The sequence below is a fragment of the Ambystoma mexicanum genome, chromosome 2p, assembly GCF_040938575.1.
Source record: "Ambystoma mexicanum isolate Mex_15411 chromosome 2p, UKY_AmexF1_1, whole genome shotgun sequence".
Taxonomy (NCBI): domain Eukaryota; kingdom Metazoa; phylum Chordata; class Amphibia; order Caudata; family Ambystomatidae; genus Ambystoma; species Ambystoma mexicanum.
The window spans coordinates 678360752-678378534 of NC_090923.1; positions in this window are offsets into that span (position 1 = coordinate 678360752).

A 17783-nucleotide genomic window follows, 5' to 3' on the forward strand; every position below is an offset into this window, starting at 1 on the left:
ATGCGAGTAACAAGTTCAATCAGCAGGTTGGGGCTTTGAACACATTTTTGGGGAAAATAAGTGTACTAATAATTTATCAATTTAAGGTGAGGCCATTATTGCTTTATGGAGTTCAAATCTGGGGCTTGAAATTTAGATGTATTTTAAAGGTTTTCCGAAGGCAATTATTTAGACTTCTGATTAGTCTCCCTATAGAATATATTTATTTGCAATGTAACTTGATCAGTGTTGAATCTACAATAGATAAAACAATATTATTATTTGACCATCTGAGGGAATAGTAACATTGACCATCTGAGGGAATTGTAGGGTAGGATAGCCTTTGAATGTTCCACACTTCCAATGTACATTAACGGTGGCTGCACAGAAGGTATACAATTTGTTATAAATCGCTGCATGACAGTGTTGGGTTTGCATTTTTTTTTACCTTAACTGCAGCGTTTTTAAGGGGTTGGTGAAAAGATTGTTAAACAGTTATGACAAAGAACAAACAATTGTCTGTTTAACCACTCAGCTGAATAGTGGGATGTATGTAGAATATTATACGGGAAGATACAATCGTCCTAAATATATTGAGGGATAACCTCATGGTCATATTGTGGTAAGCTATATCTGTATTAAATTTAACTTAGTGAAAACTCTTGAAATTATTGGTGCTCGAAGGGGCTTGACTATGTCGTCTAGCGGTTGTAGATTATGGGGTGATCTCATGCTTGAGACTATCAAGCATTTGTTGATGTATTGTAATAGCTTGGAAGTTATACGTCACCAATTCATGAGGAAATACTTGTGGGTTTTCGAGGTACAAAAGAATTGATGACCTATGGGTGGATCTTATGACTGAAAACAATTGTAACGTAATATTTTATATGGTTACGTTTTATGACTTTTTAAGGGGTATTTTAAATTAATTGGATTGCTAATAGTATCTGCATTTTTCTATCTTCTGACTTAATTTCTTTTAATGAATCTGTTTTATTATGAGGGTACGTTGATGTTGATGTTCTAATTGTGTATAAAATCATATACATGGCTATATGTTTGCAAAATAAATAAAGTACAAATACATTTACTAAAGAGTCTTATACATGTCTGCTCAGATTATGTGTAAGGGGTAGAGTCTCTGATAAAAGGAGTCCTGGGCAGCTTGTGCAACAGATGTTTATGTAAAGGGTGCATATTACTTAAAGGCCCTCTGTGGGTGAGGGGTTGGACCAGCAAGAGTTCTTACTAGCGAGAGTCTCCATGTACTTTTCTCTGAATGAAAAAGGGTAACCTGATAAATGTTCTTGAGTTTGAATCAGCAGTGCAGATGGCATAGCTACTGCACAAATCTCACCAATGGGGGCACCTGGATGAGGGGAAGAAGTGGACTGAGGGACTGGGAATATTGGTGCACAACCAGTAGTGCAATGGGCAATAAAGAACCAATGCAAAATAACTGTAGCAAATTAAACACATTCACAATGAAGCAAAGTGAAGGGAGACTTAATGTGCACAGAAGAATGACTGCAAACAAAACGTAAAGATCACTAACACCTGGATTGTCAGTTAGAACATAGTTTTAGTAAAAATGCATTGGCAGAATAACATGCAGGGCAAATGCAAATGATACACAAGACAGAATAATGTGCAAGGTAAATGCAAATGATATATAGCAAGGCAGTATACTAACAGCTTACTGTTTCTTCCAAAACAAGCAGGGAATAAGTGACTTCCAAAACGAGCAGGCAATGAGTGAAGCCACCCCAAATAACCTCTTATTATATGCCTACAACTTGTATATTGATGCATCCTCATCACCTGAGTCTTATTTGTAATAACTTTATGTTTACATCTTTTCAAGACATATGGGGGTTATGCGAACAGTACTTAAGGGGTCATTCTGGCCAGGTTAAAGGCTAAGATAAGTTTGACAATGAGTTAACTTAAGGGGTGTACGGCAGGTGGGAGCAAAGCTTTAGCTCAGGTCTTTCCTGCAGAACAGGGAAGGAACCTACCAGGCTCTCATCTATTGGGTGCCCTTTTATTTAACCTCTGGTCTTCATACACTGCAGCTGGCAAGGTGTGGAGAAGGACACCAGCAGAAACATTTCTTCTCCTTCGAGTTACTGAAGTGCTCTGATTCACAGTGCAGGCAGCGGTAGCGTCTGTGATGCTGATCTTCACCTTTAATCCTCTCTGGTTCTAGGGGTTTGGAGTTGGAGTAGCTCTCTCACAGGACGAGTTAGGCTATTGTTCATCAGGGGATACAGCTGAATTAGTCAAGTCCCCACAACAGCATCAAGTCTGGGTGCCAGATAGGACCAAACACATGTCAAAACATCTAGCAACAAAGGCCCCAAGGCAAACTATCCTTCAGAGCCAACTGGATGAAGGAACAGGCTCCCTGGAAGAGGGTCTGGAAATCAAAGGCATGCCAAACAAGGGAATGCCTTCACGTTTAAGAGTTTGGCAATATTCCAAGAAGCAGTGCCGGAAAGGGAGTTCCATGATGATGTACCAAGTCACAAACCTGGAGTAAGGGTGCAATAAGAAATACATTTTTAACACAAAGTGTATGTCCAGAAAGCTCGTGACATAACAGTGGAGTTAAATTAAATAAAATTATATAAATCTGAAAGTGGGTAAGACTTAAAAAAATGGATGATCAAACAAAGTGAATTATTAAATTAAAACATCTGCATGAGAGTTGCACCTCCAGAGCAGTATCAGGTCAGAAGAGACGGCATCTTTCTCATCCCTTAGGGGCCCGAATGGCTGAAAATTAAATCAATGTATAGGAAAGCAGCTGGAGACAGAAAGAATGGTTTATTGTCAGAAGCAGCTGTGCTTTGGTTGCAAAGCAGTGTGGCTTGACACATCCCTCTTTACACGTTGGAAGGATGCATGTAGGTCCTCTTCTCTAACTAAAAGGCGGTGGCGCCATGAAGTTCTGTGTGGGCTAAGGGGGCCGAGGTAAGAATAGAAAAGAAATTCACGGCGAAGTGAGGACTGCGGGCCTAAGCCTTTGACTCACTTGCCGCATTTGTCCTGGCAAAATCTTTAAACATTTTTTTTTAAAAAGAGCCTCAATAAAAAACGAACTTCCTTTCTGAAAAGGTTATAGTTGTACCAATTGAAGAAAAAATGATTACTCCAAGCGAAGCCCCCAGTGCCCCCAGGGCCAAAGTCTATAAAATAGCCACGTCCACTATGGCAACCAATCCTAAAACAGGGGGATCCTGAATCAGACCCTACAAAACTGGGGGTGGGCGTTTCTATCCCCCACAGAGCATCTTTCCAAATTATATGCTAAAACCTACGTGCTCAGGTTTGGGCGAGACATCTGGGGCCTTATTAAAACCACCTAATGAATCTACCCCGGCATCTCTTCGTTTAAAAGGTGTATTGCCTTCTAATTTAAATTATACTCTTACTGCAACAACAATGAAAACTACAATCGGGAAATCAACTATCTGGGAAGATATGGATGGAGCAAAAAATATATTACCCCAATCCCTACCATGTATCAAGGATGTGCCTACAAGGGACAAAACCTTGGGTGAGATGAAAGACCCAGAGTTGGGCTCTTCTTGAATAGTGGCCCTTAATTTCGTGCTTAGCTCCCTGGTTAAAGTATTTGAAAATTTGAAATTGAAGTCCAGAACCACACAGGAATTCTCCTTGAAATTACAAAAGATCTAGAACTGAATGAGACATCCATGGTCATGCTAAAATCAGCAATAAATGAATCTAATGGAGAAACTACGGTGGCTCTGACCTCCTTATAAATCTCACAAACAGAGAACATTGACCTATTAACCTACCAGTGGGGCAGCCTAAAAGATAAGCTGATAAGTTTGACTGTGAAACTGGATCAAGGTCCAAAGGACAGTGCCCAGAATAACTTTGCAAACTGTGAGCAGCATTTGATGGCGAATACCCCTGAGATCGATATGAATGACACGCGTCTCTCACAATGAGTAATGGACACATTCATATGACTAGCTCAGCTAGCTGAGCAGGAAGATGCTCCTACAATTATAGAGGAAAGTGTGAATGAAGAAAAAGTCTCAGATACTAGCAAAACTGAGGGGAAGCGTTGTAGGAAAATGAATGGAAAAATGAGCAAACAGAGAAAAAGATTGAATAGAGATCCAAGGGAATCTGTCAACATGGTATCACCATAACATACTAAATGACTAAAGAAAAATCAAAGTACTAATACCAATCGCTTTGTAAAAAACCTGAAAGGGGTGAATCTTGAGCAAAGTAAGAAGGAGAAGGCTAATGGCCTCATTCCAGGATTGGGCAAAAAACAGAAGAAGAAAGATGAAGAAAGAGAGCCAATTGATGATTCCAGAGGGAGCGCACCGGCAGTACCAAAGGTCACTGTTGGTAGTCAAACGGACTTACCTCAGTGCGAGGAAGATTGCCCCAATTTTCCTGAATATGAAAATACAGGTGAAGATCAAACCCTCAGATAAAAAAATCACCCCCATCTTCATGAAAGCTTTTCAACCTGGAAAAATCGAGCAGCCCACTGGTTGGGAGGTCCTGGAAAAGAAGACAATTCCACTATCTATTGTAGGGTTCCTACCAGAAGAGCTCAAACCGAACGCCATTGGAAAGGTCAACTAGTGGTGGATAGAGCTAATCAGAGGGTAGGATGGAGAGCGGTAAGAAAACTGACCCCGATACACGACCATCTGGAACCGCCATTAATCAAAGCCTGCTGTGATCAAATAAGAACTCTCAGAAATACCAACAAGGGTTGAAAGTATTTAAACAAGTCCATGGATAAGAGCAATCAATTACCCCTAAATCGATCAGGGTATTAAAAGAAATTATTACAATCTCTCTTATAAAATGTATCTCTACCTCTGATATGGAGCATCTGTGCTTTCCTTTCTTCCCCGACACGAGCATTGCTGAGCTGCATATGAAGTCAACCTTGGTCTTTGAAACAATTATGGGGCCAAAGAAGATTGTTTTAAAAGAGGCTATCAGATATCAATAGATTGTCCTCATCCGGAGAAACCTCCTGTGGAAGATTTGAATAAAGCCTCCTCTCGACTGCAGATTAAATCTTAAAAAGCATCTAAGCCATCTTCGAATATGTGGGAATTAGTCCCAGAAATTATATCCCAGGTTTTTCTTAAACTGGGAATACAGGAGCAGAAGCTTTAGTTGACTTTGAAAAAAGATGCCTATCCTGGAACACAAGACGCTATAGCTCTTTTTGCAATGGCTCTAAAAAACGCTATGTCCTTCAGAATTTTGACCTGATATTGTTCCAGGAAAACTTGATTTCCGATGTTCTGGCCGTAAATGGTTTTTCTTCTTCTTCTTCTTCTTCTTCTTCTTCTTCTTCTTCTTCTTCTTCTTCTTCTTCTTCTTCTTCTTCTTCTTCTTCTTCTTCTTCTTCTTCTTCTTCTTCTTCTTCTTCTTCCTCTTCTTCTTCTTCTTCTTCTTCCTCTTCTTCTTCTTCTTCTTCTTCTCCTTCTTCTTCTCAGCAATTGGCACTTAGAGGTCAAATGGGTTGACCAAGTGGAGGACCAATCATTTTTTGTAGTAATGTTATTTTCTCTACCATAACCTTACTGTCAAATGAAGTCCAAGGTTTATCTGATGGTTAGACTGCAAAGAAGAGGAGAAACAACCAGGGTAAATTGGATCGTAGTCAATCTATATTGGAACCCCCAGTCATCCTCGCTGACAGATTTCCTACAGCATCTCTCTGACCATTTGGTAGGATTCTAGGTACAATTTCCATCTGATGATTTAATTATAATGGGGGATTTTAATTCGCTATGTATTGAAACAACATTGAATGCCTTCTGACACAAATGTAAAAATAGCAATGGTTATGCTTGGTGTAACCTTATGTCTCATTGGGATTTGATGATGCTCAATGTTAGCATTCAGGGTGATATCCCGAGCACCCATACCTGGCAAAGGTGCTTGGCTCTATCAATGATTGATTACATCTTTGCTGCTAAAGCTATTTTTGACAATTGTCGTACATTTCTGGTGACTGAGGGAAATATAGACGATCATTGCATTTTGGAAGCAACCATTACCTTTGGTCAGAAGAATCAATTATCTCTTTATTCTCATGAACTTGCTGTAAATACTGCTGGCAATCACTTAGTCAGATTTGAAAGGGGTGGGCTCACACTTATCAACAAATTAGATATAGTAACAAAAGATCTCAAAGTGTCACAACTAATGAAATACTGCAAACCCAGCAGTTTCAGTGAGTTCCTTTGGGATGTCAATCCACCGGTTTCTGGGTCTATAAGTCACAATAAGAATCACAAGTATTCCTTTGATATAATAATTCAGTAAAGGAAGAAGTATAAAAGGCTTCAGAGATCTTATTTAAAGAAAACTATAAAAGATCCTAAAAGCCTGGAAAAAGAAATTGGAGCTCTTAATAATAGCCATGGAAACTGGATGAGATCCCACAGATTTATGAGAAAACAGCGAGAGAGGGAGGAGATGTTAAAGGCCATTTGTATGAGAAATTCAAGAAATGTTTGGTCCATTGTCAGCTCTGTGAAGACTCCTAATATTCACTTTCAAGATACTATCATTCAGGAGCAGACTTGAATTAATCATTTTGCCAAGGTATATGGATCCCTGAGTACTCAGGAACCCAAATTAGAATTGGACACAAACTGGTTACTGAGTTACACACATGAGGATATGGAAATGCAAATAAAAAAATATTCTCTATCCCGGCAGCAGGCCCTAATGGCCTCAGTAACACAGTTTTGAAGCTAAATCCAGGGCTTTGGGCAAGGGTCCTTAAGAGTCTATTTGAAAATATAATTACCAGCAAAAAGATTCCTGAGTCGTGGAGAACCTCCATCATAATTCCAATTTTAAAAAACGGTGACCGACTAACTGCATCCAACTACAGGTCTATATCACTTTTGGATGCGGATGGAAAAATCTTTTCAGGCCTTATACTGGTGGAGCTTCAGAAGTGGGTGGAGATAAAAGGAATAGTTCCCAGGCAACAGAAAGGGTTTAGGAGGAGATTATCTATCTCCTTGAATACACTGATCCTTTGTGTTTCAGTACTGATTCATTTAAAAAGGGAAGTACCTCTCTATTCAGAGCCTGGGTTAATCTTTCTCAGGCTTTCGATACCATGAATAGAAAAAGGTTATGGATGAAACAAAAATAATGGGGTTTAGCAGAAAATCTGTTGTCTATCTTGATAGAACTCCATGAAAGGTCCTCCCTGACAGTGAGAATGTCTAAGTCAGGGATTCTATCTCAGCCCATTAAAATGAAAACAGGAGTATGGCAAGGATGTTTAATTACACCTTTTCTTTTTATTTGATACTTATCAGATGTTTTGCAGTGTTTGAAGAAGATCGGCTGGCAGGACCCAAATTGGGCAACATGAAAATAAGCTGGTTAGTTTATGCTGATGACATTGTAGGCTTAGACTACACCCAAGTTGGACTGCAATGCCTATTGACCGCCCTATCTGATTATGCGTGAGTTAATGATCTGAAAATCAATCCAAGCAAATCGAAAGTCATTATATTGAAGCATCCCCTAAGGAGATTTAAGCCCTTTGTACGGCAGTTGTATAATTCACCAATTCCTATTTCCAAAGAGGTTGTCTATTTAGGATCTAATATAACAGTGTTTCCTACCAAAGCCCATCTTCTCTCAACCTTAGACTTGAAAGTAATCAATTTAGCTGCACAGATGAAGAAGATCCATTTGCAATATTGCAAATTCTCTATTTTTCCTGTTTTTAAATTCTATATCGGCACAGTGCCGGTTTTTACCTTTGGCATGGAGTGCAACTTTCAAACTTTTGATATAGACTGGGGTAAGATCGAAGGGAAATTTTGGAGAAGAATTTTGCGCTGCCTAAATGTGTTTCCATCTCCTGCTTAAAGTATGATTTGAGACTTATTTCATTGGATAGCTGGATGGAATGGAAATGGGTTTCTGCATATAAGCTCATATTGGAGCCCCCCGAAATCATCCTTATATGAGGAATTGGCAGTATCAATGTATAGTTCGAAGTGCATATTCCTTAATAAATTCAGATCTAAATGTACTGAGATACTATCCAAATCGGACATTAATATTGAAACTCTAATACAAAATCCATTGAAAACGAAGGAAGCAATGAAGTGTATAGACTGGATCAGGACCATTGACAAAATATGGCTATCTAAGCTGTCACCATCCTTAATGCTAACAAAGTGTCCCCTTGTATTTAAAGAAATCTCCTGACTCCTGAATGAATTTTCTGAGACTAAGATTAAATCTATTACCAACCCTGGAAATCTTGCATATTAGAGGTCAGGAGAAATACGCAACAGACATATGTGATAAATGTGATGTAAGTACTAAACAATCTGCTTGTCACCTTCTGTCTGAGTGCACAGGAATTTAGCCATGGAGAATCTTACAATTTCAAACATTTGTGCATGATGTTTGATCCCTTGACTCTGATATGTTTTGGGATAGATTAGTCTCAGGAAACCAAGTATTTCTTCCCACAGAGGTGCTTTCCTTTCCTAAAGAACTAAATTTGATTGGAAAAAAGACAGATGTAACCGTGAGTTATCAGATAATCTCCCAGAGGTTTGTCCCCCTCGAGATGGTTTGTTAGAAGAGACTTTTGATTTACGTAAACTCAGTCACTAGATAAGCATTTAGAGGCCTGTTTTTCTGGTGTATTATAATATGAACTGTGATTGTGATTTGTGAATTTGATGTTTTGTTTTTTCTTTTCTTTTCTTTTCTTCCTTCCTTTTTCCTTTGTTTTTTTGTTTTTGCTTCTTTTGTTTCTTTTTTCCTTTTAATACTTGTATGAATTGAGACAGTTCCTTATTATCTTTTTATATGCATTTGTAATGCTGATGTATGTAAAAGGTCATGTTTCTTTGGCTAATACATAATTTAAAAAAAATAATTAAAAAAAAGAATGGTTTATAACCGGCGGGTTCCATTTGGATGCATGCGTAATGCAAATTTTCTTGGTCAAATTGATATAGGTCAAATTCTGTTGGTCAAATTATTTCAGATAGAAAGCAGGGGATATCTCCTCACCCACCGCAACATTCCCACTACCCATGTCCAGCCTCAAAACCTCAACCCAGCAATATTGCTTAACCCCAACCCACCATCTACTTTTTTGGGGTACAATTCAATCAAAACAATCAAACTAAATAAATTCAACCAATTGTTGGACAAGCACTAGACCTAGTTCCTTCCATTTCAATGAACCAACATGCAAACACAGAGCAAAGATGAAGGATGAGGAGACTTAGTAGCTCTGAGGGGTTTCAAAGTTTCAAGCTTCGGAAAGTTCCAGCTTGGCTATGTTATTGTCCATTAAAACACATTTGCTGTCCATTCAGTCATATTGATCCATATAGTTCAATGTACACTTAAAGCACACTATTTATCATCAATTTTCTAATGTGCAATCACAGCTATCACTACCCACATAAATGGTCCTTTGTCACCTGCTCTTAGGGCTTGCCTTGCCTGGCTGCAGTTTCAAACTGTCCATACTGTCACACAGTGGTATCACAATCCTGTCAGGGAGTTGGGGCCAACATACCACTGCAGGCATACTGTTTGTACCACCTGTATTTTGGAGGGGAGTTATACTTGGGAATGTTACATAGATAAAGGACAATCATGTCAGTGCGAATTGCTGTGCCAAGGACCAAAGCCTAAAAATAATCCTACAATGGGGATCTACTTATTCTTAAATTCAAATATCACTTATAAAAGGTATCTTGTGCCTTTGATATTGAAAGTGCTAATTTTTACATCGAATTAGCACAATCTTATATAGCAGATACATTGACAATCAGTCCCATATATTCGGCGCTGATCTACTCCGGAGCTATAAAAATACAGGGAAGCTCTGACTGATGTTATTTCCCAACTATGTGGGAGTAACATCCAGTGGTGCACTCATGTCAGGACCGAATAGAGAGAATCCCTTTACCATAAATCGCCAGACAAAACTTTTGATCCAGCAAAATTATTGTGCAAGGGCAAAGCTAGCCATCTCTAATTATCGAATGTCTACATCCCAAGCATGCAAATATCAGAGATACAAACAAGTGCTAGGGAAGGAAGAATACCTGGATAAAATAAATGTTCCGCTGACGATAAGTCTCTATGTAAAACATTGCTTGGGTATGTTGACTATCAGCTTATTATTGTCCTCATGATGGGTAGTAGCACAGGAGACCTGCCCAGTCCATGTATTGAACAGAGAATCAATCAAGCTCTTTTTGTTTCTTTGCCCGCTTTACCTAGCAGTTAGGAAAAGGTAGTTATGATGATCTTGCTGAAGTATAATATCAGACATCTCCAAGAGGCCCGTCTTTTCTCCAAGAGTACATCTGACAACCTGGTGGTCTTTGCATTTTCATGATGCATCGGACGGGCATGGTCCCTCACGAAAAAATTGTCTTGGTCAAATGTAAGGGGCAGTAGCATTACATAAGGGTTAAATTGTATATAGGATTTAATATTGCACTTTGCATTCTATCCTGTTTACACAATTTGGCACTATACATTTATGGTGCATATTCTACGAGCTTCATATCTGTGGAATGTATTATATGCTTTTATCACCATTAGGGCAGGATCATGTATTTATCTCTTGATTTTGATTGTGTTTTGTATTGCTGTTATGGCCGCTGCCGAAATAAAGTGTTATTGATTGATTGATTGATTGCGCTCATTTTCTATGTCTTACATCCCTGCAGTGCTGAACTATCTTCTAATGTCTGGGTTAGAACTTGCCACAGGAACATGCTTCTTCCTTTTCTTATTCTGAATATGTAAATATGTTGACCCTATCTTGTACATTATACTGTTAGAGAATTAGCAAAATAAATTAACATTATTAATAAGGATAAACTTAATTAAATTGATACCTAAAGCAAGATAAGCAAGGCCAGCAGTTTTGGCTTGTGTGTATGTTTTAGGCCTTTGCCAGGCCCTTCTATTAGATGCCCAGGTACTCTCACCATTTTGCACCTTCTACCATAAATGCCAGGTTGATACTACTGTGGCAGTGCCTGGCAAGTGTCTTTCCAATGGCTACGCAAATGCCCAAACTATTGGCATTGCTAATGTTTTTTTAAAGTTCTAACCCACTTCATGATTGCCACTGGCCCTCACAGAGCTCGGATACAGTGTTTGAGGAGCTCACCACCTGATGGCCTCTATGTGTACTGCTTCATTCCATCCACGCAGTGGTTGAGCGTGGCAGGCATGTTGTCTATGTAACTTGGGCAACTCAGTCTCCGCTCCTCAGCAACAGGGAAGCCTCAGACTATCTGGGTTCAGAATCCTCTGCTCTAAGGTTCACTGGCATTCCATACAGGGGGTGCTCTAATTAATCCCTTGTCCAATTGGCGCACACTTTACACCACCCCACAGAATTTCTGGATTGTGTCTTTAAAGAAAATCGTTTGGCTTCTCATATTATCTACTATAAACCTGTCAAAAGCTCCAAATGAACCGTGCCTGCTAGAATCTCTACATCTATTTCAGGGCTATTTAAGCAAAATACCCATGGAAGGGCATTATGTCCTCCCAGGAAGGGGCATATTGCTACTAGCACCAGAGTATGCTTTGCTGGGAGTTAATGGTGTTTTTTCTTTTAAGTGGAGAAACAACATACCATTGCGGCAGTTTACAAAAATTCCAAAGCAAAATGGCGACCACAGAGGAAGGGATAAAGAAAATACATGTAGTCCCTTCTTCCTTTCCAATAGTGGCCATTGAACTGGAAGGGAAACACCATCATTCAAGCTCTTCTCTTTGGACTGGCCTCCTCCACAGTGCAGTCTCTTTGGCATGATGTCAACCAGGGCTCTGTCCTCTACCCCCTCCTTTTTAATGTATATATTCAACCTCTGACTCTTCTCAACCACGATCACTGCTTTCGCTTTTATTCATTTACTCATTTGCAGAGGACAGCCAGATCCTGTTCAGGCTTGATAAGGAATTGGATTCAAAGAAACCTTGGTATGTGCAATGTCTGTGTACCATTGGCAATTGATGGCTGAGATGTATCTCAAGCAGCACGCTAGTCCCCAGAGGATTTAATAGTAGGAGGGAGTCCAAAGGCTGGGGTCCAGTTTGTTGGCTACCCAAGATACCTCCTGTTGCCTCGGTGAGAAAGTTGTGCTTCCACTGCATTAGCTTGGCAGCTCTGCCACTACTATGGCGGCCTAGCCTATTTTAACCACATTAGCTTCGTAATATTCATGTTGGACTAGCCCATTTATGACTACATCAGCCTAGATGAACTTATGTCGGACTAGCCTATCTCTGCCTGCTCTAGCCGAAGTGAATTCATGTCTGGACTAGTTGTTAAGTCGGACCAGCCTATTTATCCGCATTAGCATTGTGATATTCATGTTGGGCTAACCTATTTGTGACTGCATTACTCTAAGAGAATACATGTTAGACTAGCCTATCTCTGCCTGCATTAGCCCAAGTGAATCTAGGCCAGGACTAGCCTATTTCTTATTTTTTGCAATAGCCTAAGTGTTTTTATGTTGGACTAGCCTTTTTTTGACAGCACCAGCCTAGGTGAACATATCCTGGACTAGCCCATTTCTAAATTAGCACAAGTGAACGTATGTTGGACTTGCTTACTCTTGCTCTGCATTAGCACTAGCTCTACATATCCATTGCATCAGCTCGCCAATATCCATCTACCCACCTACGATTCTAGCCTGTTCACCTCAGCCTATGATCCTTACGCCAACCTGCTCATTATCTTAGTCGAGCCTCCCTACCCACAGTGCCCGCATCGAGCACCTCTGCGCTCATCTTCACGCACTATGCACATCACATTCACCTTACCACTACTATTACCTACTCTCATACTAATTGCTCACTGGTTCCCTTTTATCAAACCACAGTTCAATTCTAACATATCCCCCACTAAAAACATCAACCACAGAATTAAGGCTACCCCATTCCTACCTCCACTGAACACCTTCACCATAGACACCATAATCAAACCTACCACATTCCTACCCAAACTACACACAGACACACACAGACACTTCCTGGAACAATAAGGTGATGCTACCTAGTCACACCATTATTAGGAGCACCATAAACTACACCTCAGACCTGTTGTCCATCTGCCCCATCCCTAAACTTAGAAATGCCAGACTTTGGTTACCAGGTTACTCCCACATTCTCAGCCTGCCTTTAACAGAAACCATACCAGACACCACCCTAACACCATAACGATCCACCCGAAGGGCCTCCCGGACACCAAACTCACCCACCTCAGCAAGCTTGAAACTCTGAAACAAGCCAAAACTGACAACACTGTGTCAGCCAACCCAGAAACCCTGAAACAAGCCAAAGCTGACAAAACTGTGTCAACCAACCCAGAAACCCTGAAACAAGCCAAAGCTCACAACACTGGGTCAGCCAACCCAGAAACTTTGAAACAAGCCAAAGTTGACAACACTGTGTCAATCAACCATACAAACTCTCAAAGAAGCATTAATTAATGCAAGGTCTCTAGTTACTCACGCTACTGAAGTAGCTGACATTATACTATACAATAATTTGGATCTCCTAGCAGTAACAGAATCCTGGCTGCATGCCGCAGCAGTCCCTTCACTACTATTAGCTATCCCAGACAACTATTCCATCATCAGAGTTAACAGACCCAGAACCAGAGGAGGAAGTATCACCCTCATTTTCAGAAATACATTTGACGTGAGATTAGACTCCTCACCACCACTCTCCTGGTGTGAAATCCTCTCAGCCAAACTCCAAACCTCACACAAAAGTACCACCTCTATCAACTTAATCTATAGATCTCCTGGGCCTTTAGGTGCTTTCGAAGAGGACATAATGACCTTACTCTCTGACAATATAAAAACTACTTTGCAAACCCTAATTTTAGGAGATTTCAACATAGGCTACAACGATCCCAATGACCTCCCTGCAACCTCTCTAGCTAACACCTTGTTGAACATGTATTCACTCAAAAAATTACCCAACCTACCCAAGAGACAGGAAGGACCCTCGACTGGGTAGCAAATTTTATTTGCAACATCACAGTAAATGATATCATACCGCAAATCTGGACTGACCACTACCTTATCATGTTTGAGCTCAATATGGACACACCACATAGCAAAACATGACCCATGATATCTGGTGCCTCACCAGAACCAAACGCAATATTACGGCTGAGGCAATCATGGCCCTTCTTATCCCAACCCTTAGCGCACTATCGAACACAAACGACCCCGACATCCTGGTAGACGCTTATAACTCCTCCATGCTCAAAGCAATTGACTCAGTAGCACTCCTTAAAATGCATAAAGGGAAAGCAAGAGCCCATGTGAACTCATGGTTTACCCCTGAGCTGAAAGCGCTTCGCTCTGAAAAAAGAAAACTCGAAACGCTCTGGAAACACACACCTTCACGAGAGAACAAAATCAATTTAGCCTCCATCTCCACTAAATACAAAAATGAGATTATCTGCACCAAACGTGACACCTACAACAATAGAATAAATCAAGCAGGCTCTAGAACTAAATAACTCTTCACTATTTTGCGAGAAATGGAGACGCCTAACTCACCCGCGGACACTTTCCTAAAAGACAAACTCTAGTGCAAGAACATCCAAAATGCTCTCGCAAATAAAATTGCTAGTCTACAGACCGAAATAGCAGACAAACACAGACTACTTACCAACCATGCATCCACCATGCCCCCCACTGAAGTACAAAACCACTTACCACCGACTTCACAGCCTCTCGGCTTCAAATTCTCAAATGTATCAGTACCTGAAGTACAAAGAATCATAGCCTCCCTGAAACCATCTAACTGCCAGGGTGACAGCTGCCAGCTCAGATCATTAAAGATGCGGCCAGAGACCTGGCACCATTCATTACCAAACTTATCAATGCTTCATTCACTTGTGGCATAGTACCTGGTAATCTGAAGCAATCTTGGGTACTTTCACTACTCAAAAAACAAACCTTGAACCCCACCATTCCCACAAACTATAGACCGATCGCCACGGTCCCATTTCTGTTAAAGATCCTGGATAGCGTTGCATATCTGCAAATCCAGGACTACCTTGAGGCTAACAAACTCCTGGGATCTCTGCAATCCGGCTTTAGACCGCAACACGGGACAAAAACCACCCTTGCTGATATAAAAAGCCAGATTGACGACCTTAAAGACAAAGGAATACTCACGATCCTGCTCCTCCTGGATCTGACAGCGACGTTTGACCTGGTTGATCATAAGGTACTATGCAATCACCTGGCGACAGCTACCTACTTCTCCAAGTCAGCCATCACATGCATACAATTGTTCCTAAACAATAGGACCATGCAAGTCTTTTCATCTACCGCAGCACTGACCCCCTACTCATCACCTGCAGTGTGCCCCAAGGCTCCTGCGTCTCGTCCACTTTGTTTGACATCTTTATAAAGTCGTTATTCGATGTACTGGATCATTTGGGTGTCACCTACACTAACTATGCAGATGACTCCCAAATACTCCTACCCCTTACAGGCATATATGACACAGATGTACGTCGCATGAACGAAAAATACATCATCATTCAGGCATGGATGGCCGTCCATAGCCTATGCCTGAATGATGATAAAACAGAACTTCTGCTACGAGGCTCCACAGCTAATTTAAACAAATTAAGCCACAACTACAACACATTCAACATAGATGGGAACAACATTACAATTGCCAAAGCAGTAAAAACACTCGGCTTCTACTTCAATGCCATGTGCAACATCAGCAAACAAGTAAATGTGATAGTCTCAGACACTGCCTACACAGGCAAATTGATTAGAGCCTGCAGACGGTTAAAGGTCAAAGGATCGAATCCAAAGGACCGAAATGCAATAGGGTTGAATCAAAAGGACCAAAAACCAAAGGGTCAAATTTTTTTTTTTTTGGGGGGACCCCCCCGAACACCTGTTTTTGGTGTAAAAACCACTTTTTTTTACTATACGAAAACCAAAAAAATATATATATTTAAAAAAAAACATTCGATCCTTTGGTTTTCAGGCCTATTGCCTCGACCCTATTGCATTCGATCCTTTTGGTGTCGAACCTTTGACCGGACATTCCTGCAGACACATGCTGTGTTCAGAAAGCTGCCTCACACTAGCCATAGCTATTATAGGCTCTTAACTGGGCTATTGTAATGGGCTTTACCTAGGCACTAATAAAACGGTAATCAACAAACTTAAGACTCTGCAGAACAATGCTCTCAGAGCTGCCTTAGACATACCCAGAAATTAACATATATCAGCAACAAGGAAACAACACAAATGGCTTTCTATGAACGAAAAGATCGAACTCAAAACCTTATGCGTGAACCAAAGCACTGAACTATACAGCCCCCTCCTACCTCACCGAATACTTCACCCGGGGATCTTCCACACGAATTACCAGATCCACTGACACCTCTTGCCTAATGGTCCCAAGATATAATCTAAAAAGATCTGGTGGATCCAGTTTTCCAGTACTGGCCTCCCAACTATGGAACTCCCTTCCATCTGACATCAGGGCCGTTCAAGTATTCAACATTTTTAAGAGAAGCGTTAGCTCCTGGTTCCTCAGCCAGAAATAACTACTGCCTAGCTCCCAACGTGACCTCTAACTACTCCAACCATTAGCTACCTATCAGACTGCATCACACTTATCCCTTTTGTAACCTCCTCACTTCTGTCTATCCTTCCAACCTTGCACCCCAACTACTTTTGTCATACTACACTGCTCCCGCTATAATTCTTACCTTCTGTATTAAGCTCTTGCCCACGACTGCTGCATACCTTGTTACCTGTCTGTATCTCTGGCTTTCTTGTTTCAATGATGTATGTACTCTATTTTCTGCCTAACTGTTTTACCCTGTACAAGTAATCGTTTTTTCTAAAAGCGCCCAGATACCCCTGGGTCAGGTGCACTATATAAAGAAAATAAATAAACAAACAAACACACTTTTATGCTGATCTTTCATTAATTCCTCAGATAAATAGGGTATCTATGGGCTGTGCATTTGCCATTAATGAATACTTAAGAATAATTCTTCCCGTTCTTCCAGTTGACTCCAAATCCTCAGAAGGTTCTTTCTCTTGATTCCCCATGAACACATGGACTACAAGAATTCTCTATATAGGTCTTCCTGGTTTTCTTCTCTTTAAAGCTCATCTCCATGACTAACCCTGGGGCGTTGTTGCTGAAGAATAACTTGTGTGGTCTCTTCCCAGCACGGGCTTCCTGTCAGCCATGGGTTTGCCTTTAAGGACTTGTGTATTGATCTTCTCACTTCCTTTCCTTAAATCTGAATGAGTCCTTTTCTCCCTATGCCAGGGGTCTGCCACCTGTGGCTGTCCAGATGTTTTAGACTACAACTCCCAAGATCCCTCACCATTGTTTTTGCTGGATAAGGCTGGTGGAAGTTGTAGTCCAGAACAACTGAAAAGGTAAAGTTTGCAGACCTCTGCCCTAAGCCCACTCCATGCTACTCTAATACTATACTATTCGTTATTCCCAGATTCCATTATTCTCATCACAGTGGTCATTAATAGGTGGTTAAAACTCCCGTGCTTTGGAACTAATTTCCTCATTATGTGGGTTTCTCTGTGTGAGTGAGCTTGTTTGCATATGTTATGTGGAATTTTCAAAGCGGTCAACTGCCATTGCTATTGCCTCAAAGCGCTGAGGAGAATAAGATCTCTGCCTTAAGCAGTGTG